This window comes from Aotus nancymaae, unplaced genomic scaffold (assembly GCF_030222135.1).
Source record: "Aotus nancymaae isolate 86718 unplaced genomic scaffold, 86718_ANA_hifiasm-v0.15.2.pri h1tg000008l, whole genome shotgun sequence".
In the NCBI taxonomy this organism is placed as follows: Eukaryota; Metazoa; Chordata; class Mammalia; order Primates; family Aotidae; genus Aotus; species Aotus nancymaae.
In genome coordinates, this window is record NW_026988419.1 from 45,351,769 (window position 1) to 45,371,935 (window position 20,167).

General features: G+C 34.0%; 2 pseudogenes; one reads left to right on the top strand and one right to left on the bottom strand.

The window, feature by feature from the left end:
- Positions 1–4,992: 4,992 nt before the first annotated feature.
- On the bottom strand, positions 4,993–11,355 carry LOC105725128 (E3 ubiquitin-protein ligase Mdm2-like; annotated as a pseudogene).
- Positions 11,356–16,625: 5,270 nt separating this feature from the next.
- Positions 16,626–20,167, top strand: part of LOC105725127 (THO complex subunit 1-like) — an 84,047-nt pseudogene continuing 80,505 nt past the window's right edge.

Genomic DNA, 20,167 nt, shown 5'->3' on the forward strand with positions numbered 1-20,167 from the left:
GAACTACAAACGACTGCTTAAAGAAATAAGAGAGGACACAAAGAGATGGAAAAACATTTCATGTTCATGATTAGGAAGAATCAATATCATGAAAATGGCCATACTGCCCAAAGTAATTTATAGATTCAGTGCTTTCCTCATCAAGCTACCATTGACCTTCTTCACAGAACTGGAAATAACCACCTTAAACCTCATATGGAACCACAAAAGAGTCCGCATAGCCAAGACAATCCTAAGCACAATTAAAGAAAAAAAAAAGCTGGAAGCATCATGCTGCCTGACTTCAAACTACACTGCAAGGCTACAATAATCAAAACAGCATGGTACTGATACCAAAACAGAGATAAACCAATGGAAGAGAACTGAGGCCTTGGAAGTAGCATCACACATCTACAACAATCTGGTCTTTGAAAAACCTAACAAAAACAAGCAGTGGGGAAAAGATTTCCTATTTAATAAATAGTATTGAGAAAACTGGTTAGGCATATGCAGAAAGCTGAAACTGGACCCCTTCCTTACACCTTATACAAAAATTAATTCCAGATTGATTAAAGATTTAAACATAAGATCTAATACCATAAAAACTCTATATTATAATTTTCTTTCAAAAATGTTTCCTCCCCTGAAGTTTTAAAAATATTTCTGTAATATTTCACTTACAATTAGTTTTAGTGTTCAATAGCACAGTAAGATCACCATAGTTCATAAGAATTTATAGTACATTTCAAAATAGCTAGAAGAGAAGATTTGGAACATTCCCAAAACAAAGAAATGATGTTGGCAGCTATGGATATCTCAATTCTTCCCCTTATTTGATCATTACATATTGTATGTATGTATCAAAACAATACCTGTACCTCATACATATGAACAACTACTATATATCAATAAAAACAGAGGCTGATTTAATATGAGTAATTTATATTTTTTCATATTAGCACTTTATTTAAAAATAAATGAAAAGAAATGATTTCTATTAAAGATTATCTGCGTTTTGGTGAAACTTGATTTATAGTCTTTCTTCATTTGTTTGGGTTGTCATCATTTGTAAGATATACCACACAGAAACAAATAACTCTAACTTAATCATTAATTCAATCAAATCTAAGTTTCATATCTTCACAGATTAGCTGATTGAATGTACTGGCTGATGTAGTCCATTATATCCCTGAACAGTTACCTGAAGGACAATATCTGTGGGTTTGAGGATAAGTTTTAATTTCAGTGTTGAAACAGAAAATTATCTACCTGAAGAAAATATGTGATGGGTCGTTCAAAAATTTAAATATATCTGAGTTTTCAAGTTAATAATTTTCAAATCAGACTTTTATAAACTAGAGTGTGTCCATTGGCATCACTTGCATTGTTTTATGAATATAACTCATGGCACTTTGTGTGAGCAACAAAATTCTGTTACTTTATTTGGAGGAAATAATACATGGAGACAAATTAGTACAAATAATACTGACACCTCTCTATCAACCTTCTGGCTTATAAGCCATCAGAAAATCAAACGTTGTGATTAATTTAAATAATACAAGCAATCTTGACCAACACAGTTGTCCATTATTGCTCATCATGTTGGAGCATCATTTCCTGGAAAAATATGAAAAGCAACAGCATTAAAACCATTTTGCCACCGCTGTTGATTCTTGCTGCTGATTGCCTTTCATTTTTATTTACTGATTCATAAATTCCTATCCTAAATGTTAAAAAAAGAAGCAATATTTTCACCATTAGTCAAAAATTTATATTATGCTAATACTTAAGATTAAAAATAACCAAACTTTTTGTTCCAGAAACTATTCTGAGCTTGAGATAATAAATAAAGAATTACATTCATTTCAAGTATGCCAAAAAGTATATTTTAATCCTGTTCAGAGTATGGCATAATTTTATAATATATGATTGCATTGTTATTTAAGGGCTATGAATTTTCCAATAAAGATAATTGATTTCCTTTAATGTGATTAAGGTCTTTCTTAATTTTTTCTGAGCCTATTTCCTCACAAAAAGTAAACAAGTTTCATGGTGATATATATTATAGTGACTAATGAAACAGGTATGTTATAAATGAAAATAATTTCATTCTGCCATGTATTTTTAAAAATCCATCATATACTTATAAATTTGAGACTTATTAGTGTGGAATGCCCAATATCAATCAAGTGATTCATGTGTATTTAGAAACAAAAATGTAGAAGACATTTTAAGAAAACAAGAAATTCAGAAATCTCTTTGATTATCTTTTAACTGCTTTATATGATTTTGAGTAGATTATTTAAAGGAATGTATAAGCATCTAGGCCATGAAAAAACATTCAAATGCTGAAATATATTCTGCCTCTTGTCTCAGATATTTTATTTTGTAGTTGCTTTAACACCTTAGTTCATTTTCAGCTAGTCTTTTCTTTTATCATAAAACATTTTCTTCTCAATTAATACTATCTTCATCAAACATCTCATACTGCCGGCCATCGATGACGTAAACTTGAGAAACAATTAATTTTGGGAAAAATGCATGGACAAAAACTTTAAAAGTGCTAAGACAAATCATAATATGCAAAATTCCAAAACAGAATGACAAAATAAAAACTCTCCTGAAATCTTCCAAAGCAGCAAAAGGTAATTATACAGAATAATGTTCCATTTGAAAGGAATATAATTTTTAGGAAGAATGCACCTCTAATGTGCTGGAAACAAGATGTTATTTTTAAGAATTTAGGGAGAAGATAAGCACAGCAGTGCTTATAAAGCACTTACTATGTGCCAGAAACATTAAAGGGCTTTACATTTATACATAGTGTAATCCTCGTAACAACTATTTAGTAAGATGTATCCATATTGTAGAGATGTTTAATGGTGGGGAAAATGCATATAAAATTTTATGAAATAGAGACAGATAATAGTGATTAAATACATTTAAATATATCTTTGTAACTTTTATAGGGCCAGATATTTAAAAATTTTATAGAACTAATTCTTCCTAGCCTGTTTTGAGTCTTTGCTCAATGTCCATCCTCAGTGGCACCCTCCAGAGTACTGTAATTTAAATTTCATTCTCACCACTCACTTACAGTATTTATAATTCAGTATAGTCTTTTCTGTTCCTCTTGTTTTCCATAGTTCTTATCACTATGTAATATGCAATAGAAATTATATGTATTTATTGAATGTCTGTTTTCACAGATCACTGACCTTTTACGATATAAACTCCTTGAAGAAAAGGAGTTTATATGTATGTTCTACATCTCTAGAACATACAACATTGCTCATAACATACTCAATATGTATCGGTTTGATGTCAGGAAATATCAATTAGTAAATCATCAAAAGATGAATTAGTATTTAATGATCAATGTTACTTCAAGATAGGGTTAAAATACATTTTCCCATATTCTTATCTAAAATATATTAATATTATTTTTCTTGTGTAGAAAAGGCATATGCATTTATGTATAAAATGTGACATTAGCACTGCCAATATAAACCATCGATGATCATCTAGCTATTGAATAATTTCTCTTTTAGTTTTCAATCTGGAAAGGACCTCAGTTTGTATTAAACAGAGATGGTAATAGTATTCACCGCACAGAGTCACTGTAAGAAATAAATGAGACAGTTTATACATAGCGCTTGCTACTCAAAAAAATATTTTAACTATTCTTTCATTACACCAGAAAGAGTGACAGGATCATCTGCATAGTTATTTTGGGGATATTTATAGAAGTACTGGCATTAATGTAGAATCATTTTCCAAGTTCATTCAAGTAGATATGTAACTACTGAATACTACCTTTTAAAATTCCCTAACATGGCAATATATAATGTATGTAAATAGACTATAACTGCATCTATCATGGCATGCTACCAAAACTGCAAAAATGTATCAGCACAAATATCTGTTTTCCCCACCAACAAAATTTCATCAGTCATTAATTCCTATGCTAGTTGATAATAATGCTTTTGAGAACAATTGAGGTCAAGAATGGCAATAATGTTGATTCTGTTTGGAAATGTGCGAAAGAATTTTGATAAAATCTAACCTGATCTTTGCATTTTTTTTTTCAGACTTCTTCATGGCAGAACAACGCCAATTTGGATGATATCATTATATTGTAGCCCTTAAAATACTTCTGTAAACAGAAGTTTGAGGTGCAACTTATAATATTTCTCATACAAAGAAAACGATAGGGCTATCTTGACAATTTGGCAACTCACAAGTGAAGACAACTTAAACCTGTCATTCTACAACAGATTTTATTGTATTTTTTATGTAAACTCTACTCAGCCACTATTTTTCAGCCTTTGATACAAAGAGATACACAGCACAGTTTAACAATTTAGTTTGTAAGCAAAAAGCTAAGTCAAACACAAAAATTGTTCCAAGCTTTTAAGGCTGTGAAAAAAGTTAAACATTTAATTTGTATCTAAAATAATGTTTATTGTCCAAGTTTTATAAATTTGTAAATCAACATTCTCTTAATACTAGAAATTACATGAATTGGCTGATACTTTAATGCTCTGAATAAATATGATAATTTTGTATGAAAGTATTCAGGAAGCTGTGATTCTTAAACATTGCTATATATTAGAAACATCTGGAGAACTTGTTTGAAATGCTTGTTTTCTGTGCAGCTACAAATCTCCTGTAATTCAGGTTCAGTAGACCTGAAATGAGGTTTTGGGGAAATCTGCATTTTTAATAAGCAAAGTCATTAATTGTGATGCTCTTGATGGTAGACCACAATTAAGAAAGACTGCTTTAATCCTATCATTCAACAATATAGCATTTTTCTTGGTGCAAGGAAACAAGAAGCTAGTGTATGTGAATAAAGATATATAGGTGCTTTTTAGACAGTAAATTTACCTAAAGTAAGAGCTTTTGACACAAAATATCTCTCCGTCAAACTAATATACCATTTGGAAACTTTATAATATATAAATAAATAAATAATGCATCACTGATTTCTGCAAAACAAATGCTATACTCTTAAGAATAGAAACCTGCTTTGAAAGTAATAGGTGAATCATTCACTGTAGTTATCTTACAATCAGGAACATCAAAACCCTCTTCAGTGTTGAGTTTTCCAGTTTGGCTTTCTCAGAGATTTCCCCTTTATCTTTCCCTTTATCTTCAGGAAGCCAATTCTCACTGAAGGGCCCAACATCTGTTTCAATGTGACAGAAGTGGGGGATTCATTTCATTGCATGAAGTGCATTTCCAATAGTCAGCTAAGGATATTTCAGGATCTTGTTCAAATGAATTTGTATCACTCTCCCCTGCCTAATACACAGTAACTCAATATACCTCATCATCTTCATCTGAGAGTCCTTGTCTTTGTTCACTAAGGCTATGATCTTCTGAGTTGAAAGATTCAACTTCAAATTCTACACTAAACTGATCTGAAACTGAATCCCAATCCAACCAATCACTTGAATGTTCACTTACACTAGTATCAAGATTCAGATTCAATGGCGTCCCTGTAGATTCACTGCTACTGCTTCTTTTACAACATATCTCCCTTGTTACACACAGAGCCAGGATTTCATCAAAGGAAAGGCCAACATGATCAGATTTTGGCATTTTCTTTGTCATTCACCAGATAATTAATCTGAATTTTCTTCTGTCTCACTAATTGTTCTCCTTCTAGATAAGGTAGATGGTCTAGAAACCAAATGTGAAGATGAAGGTTTCTTTTCCTGCAGCTCTTGCACAGGATCCTTTTGATCAGTCTCACCTTCAAAGTGACACCTGCAATGATTCCAAAGACTTGTGTGTTGAGGAAAATGATAAAATTACACAAACCTCACAATCACAAGAAAGTGAGGACTAGTCTCAGCCATCAACTTCTAGTAGCATTATTTATAGCAGCCAAGAAGATGTGAAAGAGTTTGAAAGGGAAGAAACACAAGACAAAGAGGAAAGTATGGAATCTAGTTTGCCCCTTAATGCCATTGAACCTTGTGTGATTTGTCAAGGTCGACCTAAAAATGGTTGCATTGTCCATGGCAAAACAGAACATCTTATGGCCTGCTTTACATGTGCAAAGAGGCTAAAGTAAAGGAATAAGCCCTGCCCAGTATGCACACAACCAATTCAAATGATTTTGCTAACTTATTTCCCCTAGTTGACCTGTCTATAAGAGAATTATATTTCTAACTATATAAACCTAAGGAAAAAAAAAAAGAAAATCTTAGGTGATATGGATTTGAGTTGAGAATTATTACAGTAGCGAACAACACCCAGCATCTCAGAGGCTTTAAACAACAAAGATTTATTTCTTGTTTATGTTCAATATGCATCATGGGGACTTTGTTTATTACAATCACTCAGAGACTTTGGATGATGGAGTGGTCACCTTTGCACATCGTATTAGTTCGCATGTCAGAGGAAAGATAAAGGATCTAAGAGTTCTTGCTGTAGCAAGTTCATGCTAAGTTCTGACTTCAACAATTAAATGTTTGTGCCTCATTGACCTAAACTAGGAATCAAACCACTTACAAACACAAGAGACAGCCAGGCCATACTACTCTGAGCCTAGAAGGTAGGAAGGTTGGGGGTTAGAGTATTGGAAATATTTGACAAACAGCAATTATGACTACCACAAGTAACCAACCTGGGAACTGCTCCATATCTGAATATCATCAGTGAACCATCATGCTGTTGGCAAAAGGCACTTGATGACTCAGAGAAATCTACATGTGAAAAATACTGTTCATTAGCTGGTTAGACATCAGCACTATGTCTACTCTAAACAGATGGCAGAAAATGTAAAATCTGCTGAAATGGAAGGAGGAAACTAATTATTGAAAGACGTTCTGCATGACATCAACAGCGAAATATGTCCTTTTGACTAATTTTTTTTACTAGATGATGAATTATTTTCTGACCAGAACAGCTTCACTAATTTTCGTGTAAACAAAATTTATCATCCCCAACTGCCTTTTGATTAGTTTAATTAGATTTTCTGCTTCACTGTCACTAAACAAGAGAAACTTAAGGAACGGGTCAAAGATTTGCCTCACAACTCAGTTACTCAAGACAGAATAATATTAAATGTATTCAGATGGTTGAGCATAACTAATTTCTGACAACATAAATCCTTTCCCAAAAATACAATCTATCCCCCCAAAATTTTAATAGATTCTCCACTTAAAGTTTTGTAATTATGCATTATCTTTTGGAGAAATATTTTCATCATCTTTAAAAAAACCCTATTATTTATGTAATTTTGTTTTTATCCTATCTGCCAAAACACTGCTTTTGCCCTATGCAATGAGGACACAGTATAGCAATTGTCTTGATTTTTATTATTTTATTAACATATATAATACTTGTCTATTCAATTCTTAAGGAGGAACCAATGTCAGTAGGCAGATGTTTATCAAATTGACAGAACATTCTTGTTTAAAAAAATGTTCTTGCAAAATAATGATTTTAAAATGTTTAGTTTAGAGAGGAGTTTCAGGTTCCATTTTTTAAGATTCCCCATGTCTAAACTATGAAATATATAGAAGTGATTTTAAGGAACTATTTATTTCAATAATCCTCTTTTATTGTTTTATGAATTACAAAGCAGTATTTGGCCTCAATTACTTATGAAAATGGAAAAACACAAGTTTAAATAAGACACAATGTTAATAATTACGAGTTTGAACAGATTATTGATGAACTGGTAATTCTGCCATATGGATAATGCATAATTTTGGTTTATGCTTTCCTCATGCTAATCAAAGTTCTTGTGCATTCTGACTTGATAATAAGTTCAGTTGCATGTGGGGCAGTTAATGAATTTGCAATACAGTCATTGTAAACACCAAGTAGAACAAAGTCGGTGGAGATTCTAGTCACAAATCATATATCACTGATAACAATTTTCTCACTTCATTCAACCCTTCACTACATACTCTACGAAATTCCACTTTCTCTGTGTCTCTGAGACTCAGAGACAATGCTTCATATTTCAGATTTCTGTTATGGCAGCACGCCACTTCTGGTATCCAAATCTGAGCCAGTTATCTATTAAAAAGTTCTTAAACTCCAGAATATTTTATTATATCACAATTTTGAAACTCAGAAATGAAAGTCGAATGTACTAGGAATGGCATGTTTCCATTCCTTAGTGACTTTTAAAAGTTAAAATATACAAAATACATCTTAAATTTAAGTTAATTAAAGTAAGTGTTCGTATGTATTTGCTTTAATAAGTGAGAAGAGTACCAATTTATATAGTAGATTCTAATCAGAGATATGACATGTAATTTCTAGCATAATCTTTAAAAATTGTTAAAGAATGTAAAGGAAAAAAGATAACAAAGAAAAAGCTGAAATCTAAGGCTAATTAGCACAAAAAAGATAAGATAAAAAAGATAAAATGGAATATAAGTCAGATGTGTAAAACAGCAAAAAAAGAAAGATGTTAAATTTATATAAATATACCAGTAACTACAATAAATGCAAGTATTATAAATATTTCAGTTAAAAGAAAAAGATTGTCTGCTCAAGAAAATTCAAGCTATTTTGTTCTCAAGAGAAATATCTTAAATATAAAATACAAGAATATGAAAGGTCAAAATATTTTAAAAGTATTTAATTATTCAACCAAAAGAAAGACAATAGCTATATAAATATCAGATACTTTTCCCATTTCTCATTGGGGAAAATTTTCCAGGCAAGCAAATACTTTTCTTGTTAGTAAATACTGCAATTTGTGGATGTTTTGTGATGGTTTTTAAAGTTAATAAATGTAAGGCCCACTAACAGCCACACAGTCTAAATATACTTGTAAAATCCACAAAGGATTAACAGGCTGCTCTGATGCTTTTGGTAGATGTAGAATTTGGTAATCTGTTAGTGATTATATTGCTGGGAAGCTACTAGCAAGACTATTTGTAAAATAGTAAGGACTATATATGTATCTAAGGCCCTATGGTAGACTTAGAAATATTGATTTAAATGAGTTTTAGGTTAGTTGACTTTAAATAAAAAATAATAATAAAGAATAGACCTTATACAAAAATTAACTCCAGATGGATTAAAGATTTAAACATAAGACTTAACACCATAATAACCCTAGAAGAAAACCTAGGCAATACCATTAAGAACATAGGCCTAGGCAAGGACTTCATGAATAAAACACCATAAGCAATGGCAACAAAAGCCAAAATAGACAAATGGGATCTAATTAAACTTAAGAGCTTCTGCACAGCAAAAGAAACCATCATTAGATTGAACCACAACCAATAGAATGGAAAAAATTTTGCAATCTACCCATCTGACAAAGGGCTAATATCTAGAATCTACAAATAACTTAAACAAACTTATAAGAAAAAAATAACCCCATCAAAATGTGGGCAAAGGATATAGAGGCATTTTTCAAAAGAAAACATTTATGCAGCCCATAAACATATGTAAAAAAGCTCATCACCACTGGTCATTAGAGAAATGCAAATAAAACCACATTGAGATACCACCTCACGCCAGTTAGAATGGTGATCATTTTAAAAAATCAGGAGACAACAGATGCTGGAGAGAATGTGAGGAAATAGGAATCCATTTACAATGTCGGTGGGAGTGTAAATTAGTTCAACCATTGTGAAAGACAGTGTGGTGATTCCTCAAGGATCTAGAAATAGAAATACCATTTAACCTAGCAATTCCATTACTGAGTATATACCTAAACGATTATAAATCATTCTGTTACAAAGACACATGCACACATATGTTTATTGCAGCACTGTTGACAATAGGAAAAACTAGGAAACAACCCAAAAGCTCATCAATGATAGACTGGATAAAGAAAATGTGACACATATACACCATGGAATACTATGCAGCCATAAAAAAGGATGAGTTTATGTTCTTTGCAGGGATATGGATGAAGCTGGAAATCATCATTCTCAGAAAACTGACACAAGAACAAAAAATGAAATATCACATGTTTTCACTTATACGTGGGTGTTGAACAATGAGAACACAAGAACACAGGGAGAAGAACATCACACATCACTGTCTGTTATGGGGTGGGGGGGACCAGCAGAGGGATAGCAGGGGTGTGGGGGTATTGGGGAGGGATAACATTAGGATAAATACCTAATGTAGATGACAGGGATGAAATCTGCACATTCTGCACATGTACCCCAAAACTCATAGTATAATTTAAAAAGATAAATATTTAATAACAGTAAAAAGACTTTAAAATTTTATGCACCTAATGATAGTCTTAAATACACCATTCAGGAATTGACATAGGTGACAAGGAGGAGGATGTAAACCTACAGTAATGTTGAAAAAACCACTTTCTTCTTCTAGAACTGAGGGAGAAAAGAGACCAAAATTCATTAACAATATAACACTTTTGAAGAATAAAATTAATCCAATTGACCTGGTGGATATGTACAGAACATTACACCAAACAACTGTAGAATGAAACCTTTTTCAAGACCACCAGAACATTAACCAGAATTGGCCAAATCCTGGGCAAGAATGCAAGCCTCAACAAAAGTTGAATGAAATGATGCAAATTATGCTATCTTACCACAATGATATTAAACTTGAATTCAGAAATAAATATCTATTAATAGTAAATACAAGGTTGAAAATTAAATTGTGAACTTTAAAATGAAAAGCTATGTGTTAATATGGAAATTTCAATGGAAAATGGAAAGCATTTTGAAGTGAATGCTGATAAAAATGGAACACATTTAAACAGAAGGTTCAGCACTAATGCGGTATTAAAGAGAATTTTATAATCTTTATTGACTACCTGAAAAAGAAGAGAAAATGGAAACCAGATTTAATCATTGATTCAAAAACTTAGAAACAGAGCAAAAATTAAACACTGTGAAATAGAAAGTAGGCAATAATAAAAGTAAAAGCAGAAGCTAAGGAAATATCCTATAATGTACAACAGAGAAAATCAATATTATTAAAGATTTTGTTGTTGTTATATTTTTAGCAAAACTGACATGAGATGGAATAGAAAATCTGAATTTTTCTTAATTTTGTGTTTGTTTATGTTATTTATTTATTTGAGACAGAATCTCACTCTGTCACCCTGGCTGGAGTGCAGTGGCGCAATCTTGGGTCATTACAATATCCACTTCCCTGGTTCAAGTGATTCTCCCATCTCAGCATCCTGAGTAGCTAGGATTACAGGTGACTGCCACCAGGTCCAGCTAATTCTTGTACTTTTAATAGAGACAGGTTTTCATCATGTTGGCCAGGATGATCTGGAACTCCTGACCTCAAGTGATCCACCTGCTTCAGTCTCCCAAAGTGCTGGGATTACAGGCATGGGCCACCATATTCCTCTTGACTGTTTTAAATACCTTTGCCCTACCTCACCTCCATGGGGTTAACCTCTTTATAAAATCATTACAACCATCTGTGCCCAGACATGTGGTGATAACACCTTGACTCACCTACACAACTCATCTTTGCTTTTTGCCTTGTCCTTTATCCAAAACAATAGTCAGGACACAGCAGAAACCAGCTTAGCTTTAAAGTGTGTATAGCTCAGAAGTGTAAGCCTGAGGAAGTTAACATCACATATGGCAACCTTTGACCAATGGGCACACAGACACCAGTTAATGAACATTTATTATATCCAGGACTAAGACAGACAACTTTCAGGTGCACTCTTCACACCAACTTAGCAACTTCCAGGGGATCAAACTACAACTATCTAGAGTGGTTAACAGCTTGATTATGCAGATTTGTATCAGTTTTCCTCTTTCTCTCTCAATTTCCCTAGTCCCTCACTCCTGTTCTATGGACTACCTGACCTGTTTCCAAGTCACTGTCCTAAGATCTCCTTTTCTTTCTTCCTTCCTTCCTTCCTTCCTCCCTGCCTCCCTCCCTTCCTCTCTCTCTCTCTTTCTTTTTTTCTTTCTCTTTCTTTTCCTTCCTTCCTTTTCTTTCTTTCTTCCTCTCTTTCTTTCTTTCTTTCTTTCTTTCAAGACTATCCAATACAAAATACAATTTTAAGAACTTTGGATCTGTAATTTTAAACATCTCACCGAAAACTCCAAGACATATATCTTTATAAATGAATGCTGCAAATTGTAAATAAATTTTCCCAAAGAATAGAAAAAGAGGAAACATTATCAAACTCTTTATTTTTATGTATTTATTTGAGACAGGGCCCTGCTCTGCTGCCCAGTAGGCTCGAGTGAAGCAGTGCAATCATGGCTCACTGCCTCAACCTCTCAGGCCCAAATGATCATTCCACATCAGCCTCCCAAGTAGAAGGGGACCACAGTCAGGTGCCACCATGCCCAGGTAATTTTTTGACCTTTTATGGAGAGGGGATCTCATTATGTTGCCCAGGCTGGTCTAGAATTCCTGAGCTCAAGCAATCCTATCACTTTGGCCTCTGAAATTGTTAGGATTACAGGCATGAGCCACTATGCCCAACTAAATTTTCAAATTCATTAAAAAATGTGAACATAACCTTGATATCAAACCTTGACAGTAATAAAAGAAAACTTTAGGCCAATATCTTTCACAAAAATGGATATGAAAAATTCTAAACAAAACACTAGCAAATTGAATTCAGAAATAAACAAGGATAACACATCACAACCTATTTAGAATTATTTCAGTAATGAAAATGTAGTTCCTTAAACATTTGAAAAGTTTATCAATGTCATTTATCATTTACCATATCAAAGGAAGAAGAGTCATACAATGAATCCAATATGCAAAATAAATATTTTTAAAAATTCAAAAAACTTCCATGATAAAAATATTTAGCATGCTAAAAAATTTAGTTTTTTTACAGAGGTGTCAAATTATGAACGTCCAAAACTTTTAAAGCAAATGGCATACATAATGATAAAATGTTGAAAACTTTCCCTCTAAATCTGAGAATAAGGAAAAAGTACCTGCTCTCATTAAAACAGAATCAATAATAGGAAAAAAATAAAATCATGTGTCAACTGATAGGATGCAATGAGAACACAGTGTCACCTTTGCAGTATTCCTGCCAAGATAAATAACCTAAAAATCAGACGAATACTATGGAAGGAACTTCCACAATAGAAATGCCTTATGATCTTCAAACGTGTAAAGGTAAAAAGGATGAAGGAAGAGATGAAGAATAAATCAAGACCAAGAGAGATTAAAGAAACATGATAAACTGTAACTAATTTGTGATTCTAAACTGGAGTTTTTTTAGAAAAGCCATTATTTGGACATTTGGTGAAAGCTTAATCGCATGAGTTTTAGATGAAGTAATATATCAATACTTATTTCCCACTTCTGATGGTTTAATATATTTGTTTATGATAAATTTTTTGGTAAGAAAGTATTCTCGCCTAATAGGCTTTAAAGTTTTGTTCTTAAATGGTTTGGAGACAGAGGTGGTAGCGAGTACTCTCTATTGCATGTGCAACTTTTCTATAAATTGGCGATTGTTTTTCAAAAGTCCTAGAATTATCAGGAAGGTCTTTATTGTTAAGGTGACTTTACTGTTTTAGTTATTTGAATAATTTATCAATTTCAAATTTGGCTCATTTAGAAAGAGTCAAAGTGTCTTTATCCAGTCTATCGTCAATGGGCATTTGGGTTGGTTCCAAGTCTTTGCTATTGTGAACAGTGCCACAATAAACATAAGTGTGCATGTGTCTTTATAATAGAATGATTTATACCTTTGGGTAATACACACCATGGAATACTATGCAGCCATAAAAAATAACGAGTTCATGTCTTTTGCAGGAACATAGATGAAGCTGGAAACCATCATTCTCAGCAAACTGACACAAGAACAGGAAACCAAACACCGCATGTTCTCTCTCATAGTGGGTGTTGAACAATGAAAACACATGGACACAGGGAGGGGAACATCACACATTGGGGCCTGTTGGGGTAGGGGACTAGAGGAGGAGTAGCAGGGGGTGGGGAGATTGGGGAGGTTTAGCATTAGGAGAAATATCTAATGTAGATGACAGAGTGATGGATGCAGCAAACCACCATGGCACATGTATACCAATGTAACAAACCTGTACGTTCTGCACATGTACCCCAGAACTTAAAGTATGATAAATAAACAAATAAACAAATAAGAAAGTGTCAATGTTTGTATATATGATCTTTTCCAGGATTTTAACTGAATCAAATTCATCAGTGTTTTAGAATCAGCTTTTCAGACATAAAGAATGGGTATTTACTTTTTAACTGCCTTACCTTTATCATTAAACAGATTTTTTTCAAATACTTTTGATTTTTTGCTTTATGCTCTAAAAATTTATTACAGTTATTAAATATATTCATAAATCCATATTTGTATAATAATGTAATTAGATATGATGCCATCAAAAAACATAAACAGTGCCTTAAAGATTTTGCTATTTAAACTTAATAAACTCTGTCCTTAAAGGTGTGTTTAATTATAATGACTATGTGTGTTCTAACATGTAATATGCTGACTTATCTTTTATCAAAGGCAGAATTTACTTTACAGTTTTCTTTATTCTTTTGCTAAATTTGAGGAAAACAATTATATGCATTGTATATTATTAACTTTTTTATGCTGAGAATGATATTGATGTTTATAAGACTTTACCAAACTCTTAAATATTCACAAATCAATCTATTAAGAATATTTCCGGCCGGGCGCGGTGGCTCAAGCCTGTAATCCTAGCACTTTGGGAGGCTGAGGCGGGTGGATCACGAGGTCAAGAGATCGAGACCATCCCGGTCAACATGGTGAAACCCCGTCTCTACTGAAAATACAAAAAATTAGCTGGGCATGGTGGCACGTGCCTGTAATCCCAGCTACTCAGGAGGCTGAGGCAGGAGAATTGCCTGAACCCAGGAGGCGGAGGTTGCGGTGAGCCGAGATTGCGCCATTGCACTCCAGCCTGGGCAACAAGAGCGAAACTCTGACTCAAAAAAAAAAAAAAAAAAAAAAGAATATTTCCCTCACATAAATTCTACATATTTATTTTATTATAAACAAGAATATTTCCTGATCAATAATATTGGGTATATGCTGTGGGAAATGAAAGCGGACTGTTCACTAGAATAATAATGTTATTAAAATTTAGAAACTTAGCTAATTGAACTTTGAATGCTCAGTAGGATCAGTATTGTCATGGTTATAATTACTTCCACACAATATCATTTCTCCTTTTAATATGCAGATTGTGTGAATGATATGACATAATTATCGTGAAATTGTTTTGGTTATTTTAACAACTATTGCATGAATTTCGCTTTCAATGATGAATGACTGTCATTAATTTATTAAGAGTATGTTTATAAAATGCTTACTATTTTCTACACATAACGCATGTGGGTGTTTTAGGTTGAACAAAAGCACTTTTAGGACAATCATAGAGAAATACTAATGTCTTCTTATGATTTTCAAAAAAGTATCTTTCCTTCTTCAAAACACCTAAAACTAAAAGTAATTTTAATTTTTAATTTAAAATAATTAAATATGTATTGAGTGCCTAACATCTACAGTTCTCTTCCACTGTATAATATGCAAAAAGAGACCAAGTGTACTAGTAGATACATAAACTTTTAGTTTTCCCTTATTTTATAAGAGAAACAGTATAACATCAGCACAATATGCACGTGATAATTTTCATAACAGTGAGGCAAGCCAATTAGTACAACTGCAGAGGAGGAAGAGATAAGATTATAAAGAAGGCATATGGCCTTGAAAACATTTTCAGGTCAAATCAGTAGGGTGACTTACTTGCGTTTTGTATTTCTAAATCTATGGAAAGAGAGTTGATGCTACTGTCTTCTCAACCCATTACATGAACTTCTCTAAAGCGTCTTGTCTAAATAATATTTTTAAAACATATTAAAAATACCTATTCATGCAAAGTTCATTTATGTGATCAAATTTCTCATCATATAATAATTGAACAATTCTGATTATATAATATATATTATCCATAATATAACAATTCTCATTATATAATTGAACATCAACAATTTTGATGTCAATATATTAATCAAAAATTAATTTAAAGGGGAGATTTTACATATAAAATAATGCAAGTTTTCAACAGATATAGCAAAACAAATTATGAAAGTGTTGAGTAGTGGTCATGTCAAACACGAAGATCATGGCATCAAAATGAATAAATAAGTTAGAGAGTCAGCAGGATTAAACTAATCAAGAGTAAGATTTGGTGGAAGAGTAACCAGACAAAGCAGGAAAAGTAATCCAGTTTGAGGGACCTCTGGGCGAGAGCCTACTGCCTCATGTAGGATTTGAGAGTTTGATTTATAAAAAAGACCAGTGTGGCTGAAGTGACGATAAAGAGCAGGATGAATGTGAAATGGAACACAATAGTAGGGGTTGGATTTTGTGGGGGAAACCATTGTATTTGTTTCCCAAAATACATTTGAAATGTTTTATTGAATTCTACCTTTAAAAGAAGAAGGCCTATACGTAGCTAATAAGGTTTATAAAAATTATATACACACATATTTTAAATAGGACCTATTCCTGTCTTTAAGGATTATAACATTTAAATCATGTTGTATTAGTCCATTTGTACACTGCCGCTAAAGACTTACCCAAGACTGGGCAATTTACAAGAGAAAGAGGTTTAATTAGACTTACAGGTCCACATAGCTGGGGAAGTCTCACAATCATGGTGGAAGGCAAGGAGGATCAAGTATCATTTTGCATGGATGGCAGCAGGAAAAAGAATGAGAAAGATGAAAAAGCAGAAACCTCTGATAAAACCATCAGACCTAGTGAGACTTATTCACTACCATGAGATCAGCATGAGGGAAACTGCCCCATGATTCAATTATCTCTCACCAGGTCTCTCCCACACCATGTGTGAATTGTGGGAGTACAACTCAAGATGAAATTTGGGTGAGGACACAGCCAAACCATATCATTCTGACCCTGGCCCATCTCAAATCTCATATCTTCGTATTTCAAAACCAATCATGCCTTCTCATCAGTCCCTCCAAAGTCTTGACTTGTTTCAGTATTAACTCAAAAGTCCACAGTACGAAGTATTATCTGAGACAAGGCAAATCTCTTCCAGCTACAGGTCTGTAAAATCAAAAGCAGGTTAGTTACTTTCTAGATACAGTTGGGGTACAGGGATTGGGTAAATACAGGCATTCAAAATGGGAGAAATTGGCTAAAACAAAGAGGCTACAGGCTCCATGCAAATCTGAAATATGGTGAGGCAGTCAAATCTTAAAACTCCAAAATGATCTCCTTTGACTCCACATCTAACATCCAGGTCATGCTGATGCAAGAGGTGGGTTCCCATCTCTTGAGCAGCATTGCTCATGTGGCTCTGCAGGGTACAGCCTCCTTCCTGGCTGTTATCATGGGCTAGTGTTGAGTGTCTGTGGCTTTTTCAGGCACACAGTGCAAGCTCTCAGTAGATCTACCATTCTGGGGTCTAAAGGGTGGTGACCCTCTTCTCACAGCTCCACTAGGAAGTGCCCCAGTAGGGACTCTGTGTGGGGGCTCTGACTCCACATTTTCCTTCTGCACTACCCTAGCAGATGTCCTACATGAAAGCCCTGCCCCTGCAGCAAACTTCTGCCTGGACATCCAGACATTTCCATACACCCTCTGAAATCTGAAATCTGAAATCTAGGTGGAGGTTCCCAAACCTCAATTCTTGACTTCTGTACACTCATAGGCTCAACACCACATGGAAGTTGCCAAGGTTTGCCACTTGTACCCTCTGAAGCCATGGCCCAAGCTCTACATTGGCCCCTTTCAGCCATGGCAGGCGCAGCTGGGAAACATGACACCAAGTCCCTAGGTTGCATACCCAGCAAACTGGGGACCCTGGGCCTGGCCAACAAACCCGCATTTTGTTCCTAGGCCTCAGGCCTGTGATGGGAGGGGCTATCATGAAGACCTCTGACATGCTCTGGAGACATTTTTCCTATTATCTTGGGGATTAATATTTGGCTCATTACTTATGCAAATTTCTGCAGATGGCTTGAATTTCTCCTCAGAAAATGTGATTTTCTTTTCTATCACATTGTTAGGCTGCAAATTTTCCTAACTTTTGTGCTCTGTTTCCCTCACAAAACTGAATGCCTTTAACCGTACCCAAGTCACCTCTTGAATTGTTTGCTGCATAGAAATTTCTTCCACCAGACACCTTAAGTCATCTCTCTCAAGTTCAACGTTCCACAAATCTCTAGGACAGGGGCAAAATGCTGTCAGTCTCTTTACTAAAACACCACAAGGGTTACGTTTGCTCCAGTCCCCAACAAGTTCCTCATCTCCATCTGAGACCACCTCAGCCTAGACCTTATTGTCCATATAGCTATCAACATTTTGGGCAAAGCCATTCAACAAGTCTCTAGAAAGTTCCAAACTTTCCCGCATTTTCCTATCTTCTTCTGAGCCCTTCAAACTGTTCCAATCTCTGCCTGTTACCTTGCTCCAAAGTTGCTTCCACATTTTTCAGTATCTTTGTAGCAACGCCATACTCTACTGGTACCAATTTTCTCTATTAGTCTATGTTCATGCTGCTATTAAGGACATATTCAAGACTGGGCAACTTGCCAAAGAAAGAGATTTAACTGGACTTACAATCCCACCTGGGTGGGGAAGCCTCACAATCATGCCAGAAGGCAAGGAGGAGCAAGTCCTGTCTTACATGGATGGCAGCAAGCAAAGAGAGAATGATGAGGATGCAAAAGCAGAAATCCCTGATAGAACCGTCAGATCTAGTGAGACTTAGTCACTACCAGGAGAATGATATGGGAGAAACCATTCAATTCTCTCTCATCAGGTACCTCCCAAAGCACATGGGAATTATGGGAGTACAATTCAAGATGAGATTTGGATGGGGTCACAGTCAAACCATATCACAAGTTAAAATGCACTTTGTTTCTTTTAATTTCACCCCTGTCATCTCTTTTTTAGTAATATCTTATCCTTCTAGTGATTAGACAGGTTGAAGGGTACTGCATGTAATATTTATGTGATAAAAACTTTACTTTTTAAAATATGAATTTAGAAATATGATGAAAGCTTAATGTTTTCTTAAATATGGATTTGGATATATCACAATTTAAAATGTGATGCATCATGAGTAAAATTTCCTCTTGTGGGTTTTAAAAGTATGTCCTTCCTAATTGTAATGTAAAATCCACAGTCAGCTGCAAGCTACTCATAATCATATGGCTAAGTATAAGTGATTGGACTGTTAGTCAATCTTACGTATGTAGAAAAATGCTTTGTATCACAATTATATTTCAAGAGCAATTCAATTATAGTCTTTTTCACAATCAAGGAAAGATGTTCTGAATATTCTGGATTATATTCAATAACTGCTTCTCAGCTTCACATTAATATAGAAGATAAATGCAATTCATCACAGAAAATTTGAATTTTTATAAATTGCAAATTTGGAAGGTTGTCTTTAGGTAATATATTTATTTATAGACATTATTTATCTAAATAGTTTCTAGTCATAATCACTGACTTTATATACTTCTGATCTTAATGAATGCTTATACCAATGCTATAGAAATAATAAAATTTCTATTAAAATTACAGAGAATCTTTCATATAAGAAAATTAAGTGGCTTGACCATGATCACAGATAGAAACTAGTAATGGAGAGAAAACCAATGTCCATTTTAAGATTGCTAATTCATTTTATTTATAGTAAATTTATTCATTCTAAATATAAATTTATACTAAATTTTAAAAATCAGTTTTCAATAAAGAAAAGAACTGAATAGGCAAATCAAATGTGTGTGGCTAAATAACAGTCAATACATTTATAATTTTTCTTTTCCCCAGGCTGGAGTGCAATGGCGCGATCTCGGCTCACCGCAACCTCCACCTCCTGGGTTCAGGCAATTCTCCTGCTTCAGCCTCCTGAGTAGCTGGGATTACAGGCATGTGCCACCATGCCCAGCTAATTTTTTGTATTTTTAGTAGAGACGGGGTTTCACCATATTGACCGGGATGGTCTCGATCTCTTGACCTCGTGATCCACCCGCCTCAGCCTCCCAAAGTGCTGGGATTACAGGTGTGAGCCACCGTGCCTGGCCCTTTTTCCCCTTTCTATGTCATTATAGATCTTCAGATTTGGTCATCTAACATTCTTGGCCTCAAAATACTGTTGATATATTATTTCATTTGAAATATCTTCATGATACTATCAATTGTTTTTTTTAAATTTCT